The 12,008-nt window shown below is 42.2% G+C and overlaps 1 protein-coding gene across 1 annotated transcript in view; it reads left to right on the forward strand.

Moving 5' to 3' along the window:
* Window positions 1–12,008, forward strand: part of ryr2a (ryanodine receptor 2a (cardiac)) — an 801,439-nt gene that overhangs the window by 357,253 nt on the left and 432,178 nt on the right. The gene's annotated exons all lie outside the window — the stretch shown is intronic.

Genomic DNA, 12,008 nt, shown 5'->3' on the forward strand with positions numbered 1-12,008 from the left:
AACTTGACAGGAAGCATGTGGTTTTCTCTAGTGGGGGGGCTCTAGAATTAGAGGGCACAGTGACAGGATAGGGGATTTAGGCAGAGAGGCAAAAGAGTTTTTAAGGTTGTGAGTCTTTAGAATTCTTTACTCATTAAATATCTTAAAGCTGAGATTAATTCCTAGAAAGCCTAAAAAATTATGGTTATAGAAAACAGGCAGGAAAGTGGAGTTGAGGCCAAGGACAGGATCAGCTTTGATATTGCATGGTGAAAAAGGTTTTGAGGAAGCATGTTTATAGGGTCATGAAGCATGGAAACAGGCTCTATGGCCCACTGTGTCCACTCTGACCATCAGGGACCCATCTACGCTCATTCCATTATCCTTTCCCTCTGGGATTCCTATCAAATCCATCCCCAACCCAGTTCTCATGTGGGTGTCCCTACACCGGGATTCACTTCCGGCGGCTAATTAATCTCACAAGGCGGCATGTCTTTGGGGTGTGGGAAGAAACTGGAGCACCAGCGGGTAACGTGTGGTCACGGAGAAAACATGGAAATCAGACAGGACCCAAGGTTATAATTGAACTCAGGCCTCCGAAGCTATAAGGCAGGAGTGTTAACTGTTGTGCCAGTCTGTTGTGTCCACACCCCTCCCATCCATGAACTAATCCAAGTTTCTTAAATGTTGAAATTGTACCCGCATCCACCACTTTCACTGGCAGCTCATTCCACACTCTCAACACCCTCTGAGTGAAGAAGTTCCCCTTAAACGTTTTGCCTTTAACCATTAACCGATGACCTCTTGTTACAGTCTCACCCAAACTCAGCGGGAAAAAAGCCTGCTTGCATTGTCCTATCTACACCCCTTCATAATTTTGTAGACCTCTATTAAATCTCCCCTCAATCTTCTATACTGTTGGAAACAAAGTCCTACCCTATTTAATCTTTCCCTGTTCCTCAAGTTGTCAAGTCCCAGCAACATCCTCATAAATTTCTTCTGCACTCTTTCAATCTTACTGCTATCATTCCTGTGGGCCTTTCCAAATTAGGCCTCACCAATGTTTTATATAACTTCAACATAACATCATAACTCCTATACTCAGTACTTTGATTTACGAAGAAAACTGAGCCAAAAGCTTATTTACAATCCTATCTACATGTGACAACACTTTTAAGGAATTATGGCTCTGTATTCCCAGATTCCTCTGTTCTACCACCCTTCTCAGTGCCCCTATTGCTCACCATGTAAGTTTTACCCTGGTTTGTCCTCCCAAAATGCAGCATTCAAACTTGTCTGCATTAAATTCCACCTGACATTTTTCCAGCTGCTCTAGATACTGCTACAAGTCTTCCTATTTATGATTAGTAGCTGTCCACTATTCTCCTAATCTTGGGGTCATCCGCAAATTTGCTGATTCAGTTTACCACGTTATCATCCAGATCGTTGATATAGATGACAAATAACAATGGATCCAGCACCAAGCCATGTGGCACACCACTAGTCACAGCCCTTCAGTCACAGCTGTGATTATTTACTACCACTCTCTGGCTTTTATGATGAAATCAATGTCTAATCTATTTTACTTCCTCATCTTAAATGCCAAGTGACTGAACCTTTTTGACCAAACTCTCTCCCATGCAAGACCTTGTCGAAAGCCTTGCTGAAGTCAATGTAGACAACATTCACTGCCCTGCCTTCGTCAACTTTCCTGGTAACTTCCTCGAAAAAGTCTATGGGATTGGTTAGATGTGACCTACCACACGCAAAGCCATGTTTAAGTTTATGTTTCATTGTCGTTCAACCATACATATGAAACAGTCAAACGAAACAGCAAGGTGCAAAATGCAGAACCAACAGTTACACACAGCACACAGCACATATAAAATTATGACAACAAAAAAAATGTAGTTACAAAATAAATATTAAACATGTTATAATATTGCTCAAGTCCCTGAGTGTCATGGCCTGTAGATTGATAGTGTATTGGATGTTGTCCTGGAGCTAGGCTTCTGCAAGAACAGCCCACAACAGTTCCTCATATCACATAGTACAGCCGCAGACAAAGGCATTCCAGCTTGTTTCCCACCGAGTGAACACGACAGAGTACCCCGAAGGGAGGGGCGAGCCTCCAACCCAGTTTGAATCCAGCGGCACACGGCCAGCTCTGGAGAAATCTTCCTCAGCGGCTGCAACAGACAAGCTTGAGACATGGATGACGGCCTGGACTGTGCCACACCGGGGACACACAGCTCTCACATGGTCAGTCTCGCCAATGAACCATTGAATTGGAATCACCGTATTCTACATTACCAATATCCAACAGGGTCTTGTGACCACTGAAAAACGTCTCGCAGTGTCCGTTAAATCAAGCACCACCTCCTGCGCACCATCACTCACTCTTTCTTCCCTGGGTGGCTGAACCAGGCTGCAACATGGTGCAGGACAAGTCCAGCTCCAGTGCTATCCATCAGCTCAGTAGTCGGGTAGACCTGAAGTACTTGGTGTTCTGAATATTCACCAATGTCTAGTGATCGTGGAAAAAGCTTAAAAGATGACCAATCACACCAAGATCTGGACCTAGCGAGTCTTCTGTGTCCAAGTGTACCACCCCCTTACCAGAATAATCAGTCCCTGTCTATGCCAATACTTAGATATCAAGTTCCTTGGAGTTATCTTCCAATCGGGTTCCTTAGACTTAGATCTTTGAATCACTTCTGATGTCAGGCTCACCAGCCTATGATTTCCTAACATTCTTAGAGCCTTTCCTAAGCAATATTAGCTATCTCACCCTTGGCGAAGGGCGTTTTAACTATCTCTGCTACGTCCCCTGTAATTTCTGTGCTACCCTTCCACAGGGTCCGAGGGAATACCTTGTCAGGCCCTGGGAAGTTATGCACTCTAATTTGCCGCAAGACACCAAACACATTCTCCTCTGTAATCTGTATATGCTCCATAACTTCACTGCTGCTTTGCCTCACTTCTGTAGACTCTGTTAGGCTCCCAAGTAAATATAGATACAAAAAATCTATAAATCTCCCCCATCTCTTTTGGCTCTTTGCATAAATGACTACATCTGATCTTCCAGAGGACAAATTTTGTCCCTTGCTATTTTTTTGCTTTTAATATATCAGTAGAAGCCCTTAGGATTTTCCTTCATCTTGTCTGCTAGAGCAACCTCATGCCTTCTTTTAGCCCTCCTGAATTCCTTCTTAAGTATTCTCTCGTAGTTCTTATACTCCTCAAGTACCTCATTTGTTCCTGCCTGCCTCTACCTGCTATCCTTGCCTTTTCTTCTGACAGGAACATACCACCTCTATATCTGCAAAATTTCACTTTTGTTGTCCTCCCACTTACCAAATACACCTTTGCCGGAAAACAGTCTGCCCCAATCGACACATTCCAGATCCTTTCTGATACCATCAAAGTTGTCCTTTCTCCTATTTAAAAAAATCTCAGCCAAAGGACCAGACCTTTCCTTCTCCATAATTATCTTTAAACTAATGACATTATGATCACTAGATGTGAAGTGTTTCCCTGCACAAAATACTGTCACCTGCTCTGTCTTATTCCCTAATCAGAGATCTAGTATCACATTCTCTCTCTTTAGGACCTTTATGTACTGATTAAGGAAACATTCCTGAACATGTTTGAGAAATTGTATCCTATCCAACCCTTTTACTGTATCAGAGTTGCAGTGAATATGTGGAAAGTTAAAATCACCTACTATCACAACCTTATGTTTCTTGCAACAGTCTGTGATCTCGCTACATATTTGCTCCTCTAAATCCCGTGGACTGTTGGGTTGTCTATAATATAATCCATTAATATGGTCATCTCTTTCTCATTCCTCAGTTCTACCTGGGTAGCCTCAGTAGACAAACTCTCCAGTCTGTCCTGTCTGAGCACTGTCGTGACATTTTTCCTAACTATTTTTGCCACCCCTCCCCCTTTAATCTCTCCCGCTCTAACACGTCTAAAACTATGGAACCCTGGAATATTGAGCTGCCAGTCCTGCCCCACCTGCTACATACCAAGTCATAATTCACATACTGGTCCATTCCCTAAGATAGGTACATGGATGGGAGAGGTCTGGAGGGTTATGGAGTGGATGCAGGTCAATGGGACTAGCGAAATAATGTTTCGGCACAGACAAGAAGGGCCGAATGGCCTGTTTTCTGTGCTGTAGTGTTCTGTGGTTCTTTGGTTCTACCTGTGTTTCCTACAATACTCCTTGCATTAAAATATGCAGGTCAGAACGCTAGTCCCACCACGCTCAAACTTTTGGTTCTTGACTTCGTATGTCATGTTAAAACATCTTTCCCTGCTATCTGCTCTGGCACTCTGGTTCCCATCCCCCTACAACTTTAGTTTCAACTTAAGCCCTCCCCACTGCACACCCCCCCAGCCCCTATGCAGCACTTAGTAAACCTTTTCACTCAGAAAGGTTCTCCTACAGTTCAAGTGCAAACCATCTCTTCTGTGCTGGTCCCACCTTCCCAGGAAGAGAGCTTAGTGATCCAAAAATTTGAAGGCCTCCTTCCTGTACCATCCTCTGAGACATGTGTTAAACTGTATAATCTTCTTATTTCTGGCATCACTACCATTTGGCATGAATAGCAATCCTGAGATCACAACCCTGGAGGTCCTGTCCATTAATTTAGCACCTTGTACTCACTTTGCAAGACCTTGTTACCCTTTCCACCTATGTCATTGGTACTGACATGGACCACAACCACTGGTTGCTCACCCTCCCACAGAATGCTGTGGATTCGATCTGAGATGTCTCTGATCCTTCTCCCTGGCAGGCAATAAACCATCTGGGATCTTGTTCTCATCTGTTGGACTTCCTGTCTGTTCCCTTAACCAATGAATCTTGTCTCACTACAGCTCTTCTACTCACTTCTCTCTGAGCCGCAAAGCCAGATTTAATGTCAGAGACCTGCCCGCCTGTCATTTTCCTCTGCTTGATCACTCCCTTCAAAGATATCCAAAGCTGTATGCCTATTGTTGAGGGGAAGGGCTACAGGGGTATTCTGCATTGACTGCCTATCGCTTTTCCTCATCTTGATGGCCACCCAGTTACCTGTGTCCTGCACCTTGGGTGTAACTAGTTCCCTGTGAGTCTTGTTTATCAACCCCTCAGTCTCTGTAATGATCTGGAGTTCATTCAGTTCCAGCTCCAATTCCTTAACACGGTCTGAAAGAAGCTCTAGGTGGATGCTCTTCTCACAGGGGTAGTCGATGGAGACACTGATTGTCTCTCTGCCTTCCCACATCCTGCAAAATGAGCATTCCACTATCCCGCCTGGCATCCCCACTGCTTTAACTGTGCAATAAGAAAGACAGGAAGAAAAATTACATAAACCTACAGCCTCTGCCTCTCTTTGTCAAAGCCTCTGTGAGCCAAAGCCTGAACTCTTTTTATTAGCCCTTGCCAAGCGCCTGATGCACAATCCAATGTCTCTTCGGGAACTGTGCTGTGCAGAATGTCCCGACTGCCCCCACTCGCTTCTTTTGAATTCTCTCTCCGGCTATGCAACCCAACATTTCCTCGGGAACTGTGGCATGCAGAATTTCTTATGTTCACATGTACAATGGGTGGAACACATTAGTAAGCACCACTGATTGGTGTTCAACATTAGGGTTCAGCAACCTAATCATCCGTTCACCCACCAAAGGCCCTTTTGTTACACCATCTCAGCCGCCGTGTTCGGTGTCTTGTGTCCCTGCTAAACTGCTCTGCAAAGCACCTTTTTCCTCATTGCTCAAAGCTGGACCCACAGACACTGTGAAATGTTAACGTGTCTCAGTGCCAACTTCAACTAGTGTGCCAACATTGCACATGTTTAGAGAAAATGTTAAAAATTGGCCACTTCGAACGATATTCCAGCTGAAAACTTTATAGCTATTATTATATGATATTCCACGAGGGTTTCATGCCATGAAAAAATGTTTGTATGTCAAATTGAGATTGTTAATTGTTGTAATCTCATTTCCTCAGAAGAAATCTGCCACTGTTTCAGACTAACATAATGATTAGTTGGATATTGCCTGAGTCACTGTCTGAGCATTGAGACAATGATGCTGTAATTTTGCAGCAAACATCCAATGTATTAGGGCCAAGGAGACATAGTGACTGTGGATGTAGATTCTTCTCTCCATTCTATACAATCATAGGCATCCTCTGTATCTGTTTCTTTCCCCATCTCTGCAGCCCTTCACTGTTTACATTTTCCACATAATTATATTCTTTTTCCTATAACTTCATTATCCCACATTCCACCCTACCTTTGTCTAATTCACTCATCTGCCTCTCACTAAATACACCTAACACTGCTAGCTCTGGTTTCTTTGACCAACATTCCCCCCGGCCCCCTCCTACCACTCTGTTATAATGAGGCACCCCCTTCCCTCCTCTCTCGGTTCAGATTAAGGTCCTTGGTCTACACCGATGCTGAATGGCCTGATGCTGAGTTCCTCCAACAGCTTGTGGTTTGCTTCAGATTCTTCTGTCTATTTCAAACTGAGCCTGATTGCTGGGACAAAGTTTTCCCTTCCATTTGGTATCATCACTGACAAAGAAATGGTCCTGGGCAGTTGTAATCCAATGTTCAATTGTCTCATGTCTGCAGCGCCCACAGTTGCTAAAGTGATGTAGACTGAGGTAGTGATTAGGATTGTGTAGGTTGGTTCAAGAGCTGAACGGCTGAAGGGAAGTAGGTGTTCTTGCACATTGTGATGTGGGACTTCAGACTTCTGTACCTGCTAGCCGATAGTATCTGCAAGAAGAGGAACAGTGGGGATCTTTGATGATAGATGTTTCCATCCTGAGGGAATGCCTCAGGTAGGTACAATCAGTGGCGGGAAGAGATATGCCTCTGGTGCATTGGGCTGTCCGCTGCTCCCTGCAACCTTTTGTGTTCCTGCTTTCACCCCTGGTATTTCAAAGATATCTTAATTGTGCAAAAAAAAAAGTCTTTGCTTGTTTTTGAGTTATTTTTTATACTCCTGGATCCAATTCTTTCTGCTGTTTGTATTTTGTCAGTCCTGTTTTACAGGTTCATTTACTTGACATTTTCAGGTATGAAAACACCACATGTTAAGTTTCTCAGACATTTGTATAAAAATACGCAGTTATCTGAGCTTTGCTTCCATCACAGTGAAGGCTTTCTGGAACTTTGCTGAAAATTGCTGAGACTCTGTTAGTTTCATTAATCGGAGTAGGGAAATACTGAATTCTAGAACTAATATAGTTTGTTTCTATAAAAATAGAAGATGTGGGAAATGTTAAATAGGGAGGCCACCTCACAGGGAAAAGTAAGAAGTTGAGGTTTCAGGTTGAAAATCCCTCTCACACCTTTGGTATGTGGGAAAAAATCTCTGTAGTCACAAGAAGAACATCTAAACCAAGGTCACCTGGATATTTTCAGTATCTTCTGTTTTTATTTCCAGAATCCCTAGCTTTTTTAGTTTTTAATATATACTTTTTACTGCCCTGTATGAACACATTCAATGGCATGTACCATTGGGATATAGCTAGTCTGGTGTCCGTTTCAATGGATTTGACTCTGTTTTTAATTGATTCATCACCTCAAGACAATTAATGTAAATTAACATAAATTGTATGTGAACAGTTGTTTCTGGTAGACCTTGTATGTCCATATTGGGTAGATTAGTGAATACATAAAATCATTAAGTGGATAGCTACTTTGTTGAGAGAACATATTGGGCGCTTTCAGATTGAACATTTGAATTTCAACATACGTTGAACTCTCTTGTGAAACTGTTGAGAGTTAGTGGAGAAGCAGATGAATTTGCTTACTGGTGCATCAGTCCCTTCCAAACTTAGCATCGTTACAGGCCTGTATTAACTACTGGCTCAACCCAACCTGAAATTTCAGATTTGCATGCCATCTCTTCTTAAAATACCCAATCAAACCTTTCTCTGTGATAAAATGCTTGATTACTTCTACCAATATCTGATTCTTTGTAAACTTCTTGAATACTTTGCTCCTTGAGCAACCGTCAAGTTACTTTTCTATCAAGAAGTCAGATAAAGTAAATTGTTGTATGCCAGTGTTCTCATTTATGCAGCTATATTACATTTTTGAGTGGGTTTTCTAGTTTGGGAGAGCACTACTTTCCACAGGAGCAAAGAGATTTTATACAGAACAGGTGTTGGGAACAATAGGAAAGTGCGTTAATGTGAAGTTTATAAGCTCAGTGAAAATAGCTTGTCCTGCCTTGCTTCTTAGTAATCAAATGTCCATGCATCACAGACATTTGGATGACAATGGATACCTACAGTCGGAGGTATCTATTATGTTATGCACCAAATGTATGATTATAGTCTAATGAAGTACGGTACTTGAGCGAGCCAGCGTCAACCATGAGTCTATTTATTTGGTGACTGGTGGCAAGTATCAAAAAGTGCATGTTAGTTAATAAACTTTTCTCCAGAGTATCTGAGAACTGATGGAGCATGAAGTCTTGCTTGGTGATAGTAAATGACTGAGCTTCCTTTCATGACTTAGTCTTAAACAACAGTCATGCGAAGTGCATAAGGCATCAGTAAACAGGCTTGTATAAAACATCATCCCTTACCCAAAATTAGAGCCCAATGGGTTGAGAAACTCAGGCTACAGCTTTTTTACACTTTTCGATTGATCTTCCCATGCTGCATTTGAATAAAAAATGATCTGTATATTCCATCATCATGCATGCCTGAAGCATGATGTTGTGAGCCCTGGAAGTTGGCAAGCAATTGATCCAGGCTGCTTTAAACTGAACTTTACAGACTCCCTCTGCTGACAAGGGATGCCTACATTTGCTACATCCAGCATCTAAATTGGATACATTACAGAATCGGCATTTTTCCCTTGTCAATTAATTTGTGTGTTAGCAGGTGCTGTTTATATTACTGACCTACATTTGACCTACATTTGACCATACTGACCTACTCCTGCATTTTTGGGGATCCTGATGGATTGTAACTCAGTGCATATTTCTATCCCTGTGCCCCCAGATCCTCCCAAAGGGTGTGGAACTGCAAAATCTGCAACTTTAAATTCCTGTATCAGCATTGCATTTGATATGCACCAACATGGTCTCACTGTGGTTCTCCGTATTCTAGTGCATCAGATCTTGTTTATTTTCCAGATACAGGGATAATCAAGGCAAATACATTTCAGTGTTTTGCTCCACTGGGAAGGGTAGTTTAAGGACGTGCTAATTGAAGAATAAATAAGTAATTCTTGCTCTATTCTGTGTTGCATTGTGATCATTTATAATATGATCATGGCGCTGATTTAGATTCTGTTGGATGTGTTGCAAAACTAGCCAATGAATATAAAGCCAGTCTGCGAATCCTGAACTTTTCAGTTTGATTTCAAATACCTAAGTGAGTGATTGAAAAGCATGTTCTAGCCTTTATGTTTGAATGATCTTTTCTACTTGGTGCAGATTTTCAATGGTGGACTGTGTTACGTACCCCGTAACTGGGTTGCCAAACCAGCAGAAATGGATCACTCAGTTGGAGTCTGGATTACTAGAACTAAGAAAGTTTTATTAAAGAAACAAGCAACACAGTAATCGAAAGGATAATAAATGCAACAGTTCAGCAATGATAAACACACATGTGCACAGAATTAAGATAACAGCATCAATCAAGCTCTATCGTTGTCTAGGGGTAAATGACCAAATTTCAAAGTGACACAAAAGTCCAGCTCGATTTAATAGTTCAGTTTGCAGTAATCGTTGCCATAGCGATGGACAACGTGGGGGGAGGGAGAGAGAGAGAACAGGAACGACTGTTCATTCAGAATGGCTTCCACTCACAGACCTGCGATATTGCTCACAAGCAGCTTCCGGGCGGGTCCTTTATGATGTCACCTGAGGTCACCGACTGTGACCCCTCCTCCAGATGCGGTCGATCCTCTGCAGTGAACCCGGCACCCAAGCGAGGGTGGACACACACTGGGTTCCCGCTGATCGTACCTTTCCACCCTGTGCGTTTAAGGTCTGGTACTTCCCACTGACTCGTGAGAGGCGCACCGCTTCCAGGGCTCGTTACCTCGGGTGTCGTGTGTGTGTCCTGCCTTAGCGAACCTGTCCCTTTTTATCCCCCTGCTGGGGTATCGCCTGTCCATCACTTCAAACAGTTCAGGGTTCAAAGGGGGAGTCACTCTAGACAGCTCTCTCTCCCGTCCCTTCATTACACATCTCCAGATGCTGCTTCATTGTTCCTTATCTCTCCTTCCCCTGAGGACAGGTGGCAGACCAACTGCTGATGCCACTGATGCTAACCCAGGCCAGCAAACATCTTAATTTTATGTGTATTCTCGTCACAACTGTCATGAGACTAGGTAATCCTGTAATCTTCGGTTCTGGACTGAAGTGCTTCAAAAGACAGTGAAATTGTCCTTTCTTTAATTGTGGCTTCGAGGAGACCACCAGGGAAATCTAACATAAAGACTGTTCAGCTGATTAGAACTATTAACCTTGAAAACCAGTCATGTAATTAGAATAAACTGAGTTAGCTTTTTGTAACTAATCCGAGTTGTGCTTGCAATAACACAGATTTCATGAGGGATTGAAGGTACTTTATTGGGATTCCACTTGTGTATGGAGAATATCTTTTTTACTCTTTTTTCCATTCACATTATTATTCGTTGCAGTTGTCTAATGTTTAATGTTTTCTAGGCACGTCATTCTAAAGCAGTTGGACTCCCTGTGGTGCAACACTTTCTTTCCTTGAGCACGGCCATTTACTTCTTGATAGAAACCAATTTCACTGTAAATGCTACTTATTTCTTAAGAATTAGGAAAATGGCTCAAAAGTGAAGAACCATGAGGGAAGTATAATGCAAAACTATTTGATTTTTAAAGTCTAATTCTTTTATTCCATTTTATATGGTTTGCTTTTCTTGTGGTTAACTTTTGGCTCAGATTCTCCAATCACCAGTGAACTGCCCATACCGGCTACTGATATTAGGAGGTATTTTCATCAGCTGTTTTTAGTCCCCCAGTTGTAATCTTGCTGGAAGGAATCCCCCCCCAAACTCGGTGGGTTAACTCAGCATCACAGTAGACCCTTATGTGCATAGTCCCATTGTGTGGTGCTTTGGCATGAGGAGTCACAGATCAAATCTCCTCATAAAATTGTTACCTGCTGCTTAAACCATACCTTCAACATAAAGCTTAGCTGACTGGCGTAGCTTTGAATTCTTCTGACATGCAGAAGTATTCCAAAAGTATTAAAAATTAATCACTTAAAAAAAAGAAATCATTTGGGTATTGGAGCAACACACATCAAAGTTGCTGGTGAACGCAGCAGGCCAGGCAGCATCTCTAGGAAGAGGTGCAGTCGACGTTTCAGGCTGAGACCCTTTGTCAGGACTGTTTGCATTTGGGTATTGGAATTGGATTTGGTTTATTATTGTCACATACATTGAGATACAGTGAAAACCTTGTCTTGTGTATTGTTCATACAGATCAAATCGTTACACATTGAGGTAGAATAAGGTTAAAAAAAAATAAGAGAATAAAATGTAATATCTGCAGAGAAAATGCAGTCCAGGTAAACAATAAGGTGCAAGGTGATTATGAGGTAGATTTAAGTTAGTAAGTGCAACTATAAATGCTCTTGAACCTAGTGACTCTGTTCTCTTGAGAAATTAGTGGAAGGATTTACCTGGGTCATGACTAACCTGGTAAACATTGTTTAGACTGACATTGATGAGGGATTTCTTTGCATTTATGATCCACTGCTGCACTCCAGTTCTGCAGTCACTTGTGAACAGCTGCCAATAAAATTTGACCTACCTTATTCCTGAGTTTATGTCTAAGTGCTTGTCAATAATTTAATTCGGTAGTTCTTGTTCACATGCTTTATTTTACATTTTAATACCATACATCTGTTCCCTGCAGCACAGCATTTCAAAGCAGCATATTAAACAAGCAAACCAGGTCAATTTCTGCAATTTATTACTCAGCTTATGCAGCAGGGGCAATAAGCTGGAAGGATA

The sequence above is a fragment of the Mobula hypostoma genome, chromosome 8 (genome assembly GCF_963921235.1).
Source record: "Mobula hypostoma chromosome 8, sMobHyp1.1, whole genome shotgun sequence".
Taxonomy (NCBI): Eukaryota; Metazoa; Chordata; class Chondrichthyes; order Myliobatiformes; family Myliobatidae; genus Mobula; species Mobula hypostoma.